The sequence below is a fragment of the Nomascus leucogenys genome, chromosome 5 (assembly GCF_006542625.1).
Source record: "Nomascus leucogenys isolate Asia chromosome 5, Asia_NLE_v1, whole genome shotgun sequence".
NCBI classification, from domain to species: domain Eukaryota; kingdom Metazoa; phylum Chordata; class Mammalia; order Primates; family Hylobatidae; genus Nomascus; species Nomascus leucogenys.
The window spans coordinates 122,599,489-122,609,705 of NC_044385.1; the positions used below are offsets into that span (position 1 = coordinate 122,599,489).

Below are 10,217 nucleotides of genomic sequence, written 5' to 3' on the forward strand. Positions count from 1 at the left end.
GTTTTAATAGTCAATGTGAAAATTCTTTCTGTAACTTTTAAAAATTTTTTGTGAAATCATTACTCTTGTCAAGTTTGTAAACATACTAAAAATGATGAAAAGAGTAAAATTAATATTTAGTATACTATAATTGAAAAGACAAACACTGAGGATGAAAGCATTTTATTATTTGTAAAAAATTAATTAAGAGTGCTTTAGGATATGAGGGCGATCTGGCTGAGATGTCTGTTACCGTATTGATCGCCAGGGTTGATTTGGCTGACCTGGCTGGCTAGGCTTGTGTGCTCTTCTTCCCTCACTGCTCTATGTGCATCCTTCCTGTCCCTCCCTAAGTGCGTGCTCTGTGGAAGAGGACGTCCCCCAGAGAAGAGGACCAGTCTTTGATCAATGGTATAGGAGTAGCTGTGCCCCCCTGCTAGACTCTCCAAACAAGCTCTTTTGTTTTTTAAGACGGAGTCTCACTCTGTTGCTAGGCTGGAGTGCAATGGTACGATCTCAGCATATTGCAACCTCCGCCTCCCGGGTTCAAGTGATTCTCCTGCCTCAGCTTCCTGAGTAGTTGTGACTACAGGCACACACTGCCACACCCAGCTAATTTTTGTATTTTTAGTAGAGATGGGTTTTCACCATGTTGGCCAGGATTGTCTCGATCTCTTGACCTCCTGATCTATCTGCCTCGGCCTCCCTAAGTGCTGGGATTACAGGCGTGAGCCACCACCCCTGGCCAACAAGCTCTTAAAAGTAGTTTAGAGCCATGGGTGGCTAGGAGTGGGGACATGGTTGCCATTTAAACAGCAGCAGGCATGAACACCTGTTACTGCCTGCTTGGTTCCAGTGGGGACAGTGTCTTTCACAATGAGACGATGAAACTTTAACAGCTGGCGCTGGATAATCAGAGAGCACTGCTCAAGAAGAAGCAGAGAAAAAAGCACCTTCAGCCATTCATGGTGCAGCCAAATACAGAAGCCAGGCTAAGTTGGGTGACGCCAAAGGCCAATGAGGAGCGGACTCCTTTGGTGGACTCTCATACCTCCCACAGCAATGTCGTCTTCATGGCATTGATGGCCCAGCTGCTGTCATGAAGCCAGATGCTCAAGATTTGGAAACCAAAGTTCATGTTCTTTCAGTCACCTCCCCTGTTCTGGGAGAAAATACTGAAGAGAGTGTTGATGGGGGAACACCTTGGATACTGCTTCCAAGCCAGATCTTCAGAAGATTTTCCAAAACAGTAGTATCTCAGATAGTCTGAACTTTGATGAGGAGACCAATGGTGAGGAAGAAGAAGGAAAGAAAATAAGATCCCAGGCTACATATTCAGAAAAAGAAAGACCCAATTCCTCATCCAGCCTGCACTCGACCACAGATGCAGCTGCTTCCGGTTCCGATGCTGCTGCCCAACCGGCCGATAACGAGCTGGGAGAAGTGGAGGAAATGGAGGACTTTGCTTCCGTTTTCGATTTTGCAGCCCAACGGCTGCATAACCGGCTGGGAGAAGTGGAGGGCCTGGAGGACTTTTAAGTATAGTCCTGCCCCTTGAAGTGACACAGTAAGATGTCATACAATCAGGAACAAAAAAAGGAATGGATGGGGTCCCCTGCTCCACTTACTGTGTACACTTGGAAAAAGAAGAAAATCAGAAGACATTTCTTCTTACAGCTAGAAAGCGGGAAAAGAGCAAATCATCCAACTGCCTTATCTCCACTGATCCAACTGATTTATCTCGTGAAGGAGAAAGGTATACTGGCAAACTTAGATCCAACCTCAGGGGAACCAAGTTTACAGTTTATGACTGCGGCGTCTGCCCCATCATGGCCAGAGTCTGGTAGGGAAGGCTCACATGGCAGGAGCTGGCTGTCGTCTCCTGCGGAACAGATGAAGTGGGATCTGAAGGTCCTGGGAAAATATCTGTGATCATTCCCGGAATGACGGTGAATCATGAGCGGATCCCGTTTCAGCCACCAAATAACTATGACAGCTTGTTCTCAAAATGGCAGAACAAAACTATGGTCCGGGTGCGGTGGCCCACACCTGTAATCCCAGCATTTTGGGAAGCAGATGCGGATGGATGGCTTGAGGCCAGGAGGTCGAGACCAGCCTGGCCAACGTGGCGAAATCTTGGCTCTACAATACAAAAATTTACCGGCTCAGTAGCGTGCGCCTGTCATCCCAGGTATTCGCCGGGTTGAGGCACGAGAATCTCTGGAACCCCGGTGGCGGAGGTTGCAGTGAGGCGAGATCTCGCCACTGCACTCCAGCCTGGGCAGAGCGAGACTTTGTCTCAAAAAAAACAAAAAACAAAACAAAAAAACAGGCGGCAGGAGAGGCTTTGGGGAGGATTCCCAGTGAACGTGAGCCCTGCAGGCCTAGGCAGGGCTTTGGGCTTTCTTCTTGGCTCCCTGAAGCCCGGATCATGGGCACGAAAGGTGTTTTGCTAAGTTTTTTGGATTATCAGCACCCCTCTGCATATTACGTGACTCATAGACCAGTTCGCCCTTTCCAGAATGTATCTGAAACTTGAGAACGCAAGAGTTCTGTGAGCTCTGCTGTCAGCACCGTTCAGCCACAGCCCTTGTGCACATAACTGCCAGCATTGGGCGAGGCACCTGTGGCGGCTGCTCCCTTTGATTTCCCTTCTGTGGACTGACCTCTCATCCCTGCTTATTCCTGCACCACATTAGATAGGCATGTTAAGAAGAGCCAACTAGGAGCTGCGAAGACCCTTGGCTCATCCCCCACTGACAAGTCCCACCTGCTGGGTGTTGACAAGACTGTTTCCATCTCAGGCATGCTTCCCCTCAAGTACCTCCCACACAGCCGTGCCCAGAAGCCTCACAACTCGTCACCATCACTCCTCCCCCACTCTCCACTCCCCTTCCCCACACTGTCATACTGAGGCATTGCCTGGCAAGCTAGCTTCACTGAACACAGAAGCTAAGGAGAACTTAACGGTGGGTCTGCTGGGCCTCATCCTGTTCCTCGTCTTCCCTCTGGTTTAAAGAGATATATAAATAACCTAATTTCACATAATTCCTGTTTGTGTGTGCAATTATTGGTTTTATATAAGTCCTATTTATACCTTTTATATGTTATAGAAATAAAAGTTAATTTCCATAGAAAAAGAGAGAATAGGCAGTGCTTACCTTCTTCTCATCATAAAACTTACAACTTGGAGCCAGCATCTTTTCAATCCTTTATCCAACTGTCATACTCCTTTCTAAATTTGGATCAGCTTTCACCATTGTATTCTTCATGTCTTCGATGTCTTGAAGTATCTCTGAGAATTCCTATGATGTGAAGTTTTCTTCTTACCAGCTTCACTTCCTCTACGACATCTTCATTCTTTTCTTCACAACCATTTGCCTCATGTAGGTTGATAAGCTCACCTTCACTAAGGTCCTCTGGCTGCATACTGAGTCTCTCAATGGCAGCACCGTCAACATTCCCATGGCCGGCTATTGCTTCTATGAATCCATTATGTTTGATTTGAATTTCACATCCAGTGCTATCAATTTTCATTTTTTGTTGGGCAGCTTTGTTGGCCAATTCCCTCTCTTGATTGCCTATTTTTATAAAATGTCTCATGGGTCTATCACTGGCAGACAAAGAGGGAACACAACTACATGCTTTGTTGTCTGTGTGGAAACTGAACAAATAACAAATGCAACAGTGACCGATCACCAGTACACTATGAAAGAAGTGATTAGGTTGGTTATTGATCATGATGTACACCTGTTATTTACAAAGTGATTTAAGGAGTGAAGAGCTTGCAGCAAAATTTGTACTTCATGTCATTATTCACAATCTACCATGGGAACTAAAATTTAAACAAAGATGTTGGGTGGGCGTGGTGGCTCACACCTATAATCCCAGCACTTTGGGAGGCTGAGGCAGGTAGATCACTTAAGGCCAGGGGTTCAAGGCCAGCCTGGCCAACATGGTGGAACTCCATCTCTACCAAAAATACAAAAACTAGCCAGGCGTGGTGGTGCATGCTTGTAATCCCAGTTACTCAGGAGGTTGAGGCAGGACAATCACTTGAACTCAAGAGGCGGAGGTTGCAGTGAGCTGAGATCATGCCACTGCACTCCAGCCTGAGGGACAGAGTGAGACTCTATCTCAAAAAAACAAAAAACAACAACAAAAAACACCCTAAGTTGTTGGGGCACTAACGTTATTCAACTAAACCATGATGACTGAAATTCACGCAAAGTGGAATCATGTACAGTGAGGGCTACCTGTATAAACATAATCGAACCCTGGAGTATTCTGGGATGGACTCCACTTTTTTTTTTTGTCATATTGATTACTTTCCTTCCTTGTGTCTCTGACCTCAAAGGCAGTAGAAGGTGATGGCTTAGCTGATCCAGGAGTTAAATTGCTTTTGGTTGCAGACTAGACTGCCGGTTCTTGTCTGTAACTTGTCTCACACCTGTTTTTCTCTGCTCCTCTATTTTCTCATCTGGTAAAACTGTAATAATGACCATCCCTATCTTGTAGAGTTTTGTGAGCATTGCATGAAAGAATCCATGTCAAACCCTCAGCATGTATCAATCACAGAATAAGAGCCCAGTAAACACTTTTATTTTAACGACATTATTACTCATAGTAGGTGGTTCTGAAAAGTTATTTATTCAACAAATATTTATTGATGTTCTGCTATGTACTTGTTGCTGAGAATATAGTGGGGAAAGGTTTTTCCCCATAGAGCTTACACTCTAGTGAGGCAAACATGATTTGTTCATTAAAAATTAATATTCATTTAAAAAGATAAAAAATAAGCCTATGAAAAGATAGAAACATATAAAACTAATAGAAAAATAATTTCAGACAAATCATGTTAAATGTTTTTTTAAAAGCGAGGTTGTAAAACTGTTAAGTGCAGAAGGAAAAAAAATAAGTGAATTTTTTGGACAGCGTAAGACTCTGCCCATGCTTTAGGTACCTGAGAAAAAGTCACCTTTAGTCTTTCCCAGCACAAATCTTTAAATCTGCCCTTTAGAAAATTATTTCCATGATGATGTATTTGCCTAGTTCTTGCAGTGAAAGAAAAAAACTGATTTCACCAATATTTACTTATTGCTGTTAACAGATCTAAATGTTGAATGGCAGTTGGCCACCTCCGTACCCATTGCGAGTTTTTATCTTCTTTTACAGATGAGTGTATCTGACTATGTCATCCCAGACTTTATGATAAGTTAAGGTATTTGCTCTTATAAATATTTCAGGAAGCAATACAAGGAGACTTGGAAAGAATGCTTGAAGAGGAGAAAGATCTATGTCCAGATCCTCCTCCTATAACACTTACATGTGTTCTCCCTGTTCTTTTTTTTTTTTTATGTTTTTGCTGAAATATAATCTAATTTCTTTTCTTTTTTTTTATTATACTTTAGGTTTTAGGGTACATGTGCACAATGTGCAGGTTTGTTACATATGTATCCATGTGCCATGTTGATTTCCTGCACCCATTAACTCGTCATTTAGCATTAGATATATCTCCTAATGCTGTCCCTCCCCCCTCCCCCCACCCCACAACAGTCCCCAGAGTGTGATGTTCCCCTTCCTGTGTCCATAAGTTCTCATTGTTCAATTCCCACCTGTGAGTGAGAACATGCGGTGTTTGGTTTTTTGTCCTTGCAATAGTTTACTGAGAATGATGTTTTCCAGTTTCATCCATGTCCCTACAAAGGACATGAACTCATCATTTTTTATGGCTGCATAGTATTCCATGGTGTATATGTGCCACATTTTCTTAATCCAGTCTATTGTTGTTGGACATTTGGGTTGGTTCCAACACTTTGCTATTGTGAATAGTGCCGCAATAAACATACGTGTGCATGTGTCTTTATAGCAGCATGATTTATAGTCCTTTGGGTATATACCCAGTAATGGGATGGCTGGGTCCCTTTGACAAAATTCAACAACCTTTCATGCTAAAAACTCTCAATAAATTAGGTATTGATGGGACGTATCTCAAAATAATAAGAGCTATCTATGACAAACCCACAGCCAATATCATACTGAATGGGCAAAAACTGGAAGCATTCCCCCTGAAAACTGGCACAAGACAGGGATGCCCTCTCTCACCACTCCTATTCAACATAGTGCTGGAAGTTCTGGCCAGAGCAATCAGGCAGGAGAAGGAAATAAAGGGTATTCAATTAGGAAAAGAGGAAGTCAAATTGTCCCTGTTTGCAGATGACATGATTGTATATCTAGAAAACCCCATTGTCTCAGCCCAAAATCTCCTTAAGCTGATTAGCAACTTCAGCAAAGTCTCAGGATACAAAATCAATGTACAAAAATCACAAGCATTCTTGTACACCAATCACAGACAAACAGAGAGCCAAATCATGAGTGAACTCCCATTCACAATTGCTTCAAAGAGAATAAAATACCTAGGAATCCAACTTACAAGGGATGTGAAGGACCTCTTCAAGGAGAACTACAAACCACTGCTCAATGAAATAAAAGAGGATACAAACAAATGGAAGAACATTCCATGCTCATGGGTTGGAAGAATCAATATCGTGAAAATGGCCATACTGCCCAAGGTAATTTATAGATTCAATGCCATCCCCATCAAGCTACCAATGACTTTCTTCACAGAATTGGAAAAAACTACTTTAAAGTTCATATGTAACCAAAAAAGAGCCCGCATCTCCCTGTTCTTTAAGCAGACAAACAGAAAGCACAGTTCTAAAAATACTTTATCAGTGCAATATTTCCAGATTTGAAGACTTTTAGAGAGGGCCTAAAAAGGGCCCAGCTAGGGGCTGACAGAGTAGCTGCCCTGTCTTTAGAATGCAGGCTGTGAAGGGGGCATCAGGCTCTCATTGTAGCACACACAGAATGTGGGAGGAAGCATTCTCCATGACTATCTTTGTATTTTGAAGAACCTTAATTATAACAAAAGTGGTATTTTGACAATTCTCTCAACAATGTGGAGGAAAGGAGGCTTGGTGCTCAAATGATGTATTTCCTTGATTACTCTGAAGCTTCTCTTCATGTGGAGAGGGTCTTCTTGCAGTGTGAGGCAGACCACTTGGGCATTCAAGGAGAAGGGGTGGGTCCTGTTCCACAAGGCAGATTAGCTGCAACCATATGCATGTACAAAAGGAATAATGAGGGTAAAACCACACAGTAGCGATTGTGAACTTTCTGCTTCCAAATTCTCCCAAGCTTTGAAGTAGGCGAAGTACAGGGCCTGCTGTCTCTGCTGAACAATCAGTAATGGTTCCAGCTGCATCCTCTCCTATACCATCCATTATTCCTTCAAAGAACTGAAAATAGAAGAAGCCAGCTTTCAAATAAAAAGTGCATATCCCAGCACTTTGGGAGGCCGTGGCGGGCGAATCACAAGGTCAGGAGATCGAGACCATCCTGGCTAGCACAATGAAACCCTGTCTCTACTAAAAATACAAAAAATTAGCCAGACATGGCGGCAGGCGCCTGTAGTCCCAGCTGTTTGGGAGGCTGAGGCAGGAGAATGGTGTGAATCCAGGAGGCAGAGCTTGCAGTGAGCCGAGATCGCACCACTGCACTCCAGCCTGAGTGACAGAGCGAGACTCTGTCTCAAAAAAAAAAAAAAAAAAAAAGTGCGTGTCATTGTTGGTGGATCAGGTGGGCATCTTGGTGCAGAGGGGTGGGGTGTGTGGCTTGTGAAATGAAGTTTGTTTTGAAAAATGGTAGTGCAATCTTCTTTAGAGAAATTCATGTTTAAAGAATGCTCCAAACACCGAAAATAAAATTTAAAAAGAAAAAGAGGATCAGCAATAAAGCTATTAGGAAGTACAGGTCAAAATCAAGGATTAATTAACTCGATATATATATTTAATGAGAAAATACTTTATGCCAGGCAGGGCTGCTGTGTATGACTGTGCAGTGTGTAGCCTGCAGAAGAGCACTTGGCTGCTCACAAAGAAACTGTATAGGGTGGTAGAGGCCCTAGAGTCAGACAAGTTTTTCTCTCTGGGGATAAAATGGTGAATCAAATAGACAAAGTCTGTCTCCTCGCAGAGTGTACATTTCAGTGCAGGATGCAGACACATTAGTAGGCATGTATATGACAGTGTGTTGAATGTCATGTATGTGGAGTGTCATGGGTGCATGGAAGAGGACCTTGATCCACAGAGAATCCTTCTGGAGCGGCTATAGGTGGCACCACGGAATACAGGCTGACACCTGTACATTTGTTGCTCAAATGACATATTTCCTTAATTACTATAAAGGTTCTCTGCATGTGAAGAGGATCTTCTCCCAGGGTGAGGCAGAGAGCTTGGGCATTCAAGAAGGGGCAGTTCCTGTTCCATAAGGCAGATTAGCCACAACCATATGCCTGAACAAAAGCAGCAATGGGGGTAAAACCACACAGTATGTGAGCAATGGGAGTGCTTCAGACAAAGGGAGTGAAATTGGCAAAAGCTCAAGCAAAAGAAAGGCCTGATACTTTCAAGCCTCTGACTGAATTCAGTTTTAATTGGAGCATCAAGAGTAAGGATGGAGGAGGAGCTGGAGAGGGAGGCAAGGGCTTGCTCACACACAGCCTAGTCAACCATGCTAAAGTGTTTGGAGCAGTGAGTGAATGTTTGCAAGCAGGAAGGGGGAAAGGTCCCAGGATCTGCATTTTGCAAAGACCATTGTGAATGCCGGGTCCAGATTGATTTGAGAGGAACAAGAGGAGAAAAAGGATGCATACCACACATTGCAGATTTTACTTTGGAAGCTTGTAAATAGTCTATTAACATTTTTAAATAAATTAAAAAGGAATTAGTTAGAATTGAAAGTAAAATTCCATAAATGACCTTGCCCATTTATCCACTTGGTGACAAAACCACGGAGAGAAAAGTTGTTCTAAGTGATTTTAAAAAACGTAAATGATTGTGTAACTCCAGTGGGATATACCCCAAGGAAAAAAATTCCCTGCAAAAAAATCACTTAAACTGTTTTCAGTAATTGTTGGGGGAAACGTTAATATAATTATTCTGAGATTTTAAATGTAATATATGTAAAGCCATAAAAACACTGTAATTTTAAAGGAATTTAAAATTTGTAATACAAGAACAAGAAGGAATTGTTTTTGTATTACAAATTGTAGAGACTTTAAATTTTTTTTTTTTAGGGAAAACATGTGAACAACATTTTTGGTGACAACAGGTGGGGCCCAAGGGCTGAAGTGGGAAGACAGAGACAAAAAAGCAAAATTATTCTACAAATTAAATAATAAGAAATTTCTGTTTTCTCTTAGCAGCTCAAGAAGGAAGGAGAATTTGAGGAAGGCTGATCAGAGAAGAGAGGTGATAAAATAGAGAGAAAGGTCTCTGGAGAGATCAGCTACACGGTAGCCAGCTGGGACCTGTGGAGGACAAAGATCATTATGATATCCCCTGCAGCAGGAAGCAGCAAATGAACTGTCAGGCCAGTGAGGTCCGACACCCAATTATAAGTTGTCAAACATATACTCATCCCTACATTTGTTAACGTTATTTTTATTTACCTTCTGTTTTGTGTCCAGCACTGATATTGTGCTAAATCCTTCAGACAAAGTTTGGTGCTTTCATGACCTGACTATGTGTTTGCAGTAAGTGTTTGGAGAAATGAGGGAGGTAAGAGAAGAAGGGCTGTGTATGTTCACATTTTGGGGCACAGCAGTCCCCAGATCAGCTGGGGAAGCAAGGTGAGCTAGTGACAAGGTGGCCAGAAAGTATAGATGAGCAGCTAGAAACAGGAGTGGAGAGAGACAGGGTGAACTGGGGGGTGGGAGAGAGAGCTGGAAGTCTTAAGATTAAGCCAAGAAGTGTGGCAATAAGATGTTGTTACTCTGAGATGGGAGGGAGAGTTAGTCTTCATATTATGCCATGTTAGATACTTATAATTGCTTGAGAGTCATACCTATGGATGTAATCTCTGCTATGCCCCAACTAGTCATGAGAATTGTGGGCAAGCTATTTCACGTCCCAGAGCTTCCTCAGTTTCTTACTCTGTAAGTTTCTCCTTTGTTCTTATTTGCTTCATGGCACTGGTTGACCCCATCTATTCCTGCTCACACACAGCCAGTGGGTCCACAACACACAACTGCACGGGTCCAGAGGTGGCGGGCTTCACTCTCAATCACTAATTTCCAAACAGAGCTGGAAAAAGAAGTTGATGAGGGGAGCTAGGTGAACTCAAGGTAGTTCCTAAGAATCCCCTTTCCTTGAATGCTCAGACTGATCCTGTTT

At 42.8% G+C, this 10,217-nt stretch overlaps 1 long non-coding RNA gene across 1 annotated transcript in view; it reads left to right on the forward strand.

Annotated features, from left to right (window-relative positions):
- Positions 1 to 9,750, forward strand: part of LOC101178084 — a 45,827-nt gene extending 36,077 nt beyond the window's left edge. The window contains exon 3 of the long non-coding RNA XR_001115779.1: positions 9,248 to 9,750. This is a non-coding gene — a long non-coding RNA (uncharacterized LOC101178084). The remainder of the gene's footprint in view (positions 1 to 9,247) is intronic.
- Positions 9,751 to 10,217: the final 467 nt, after the last annotated feature.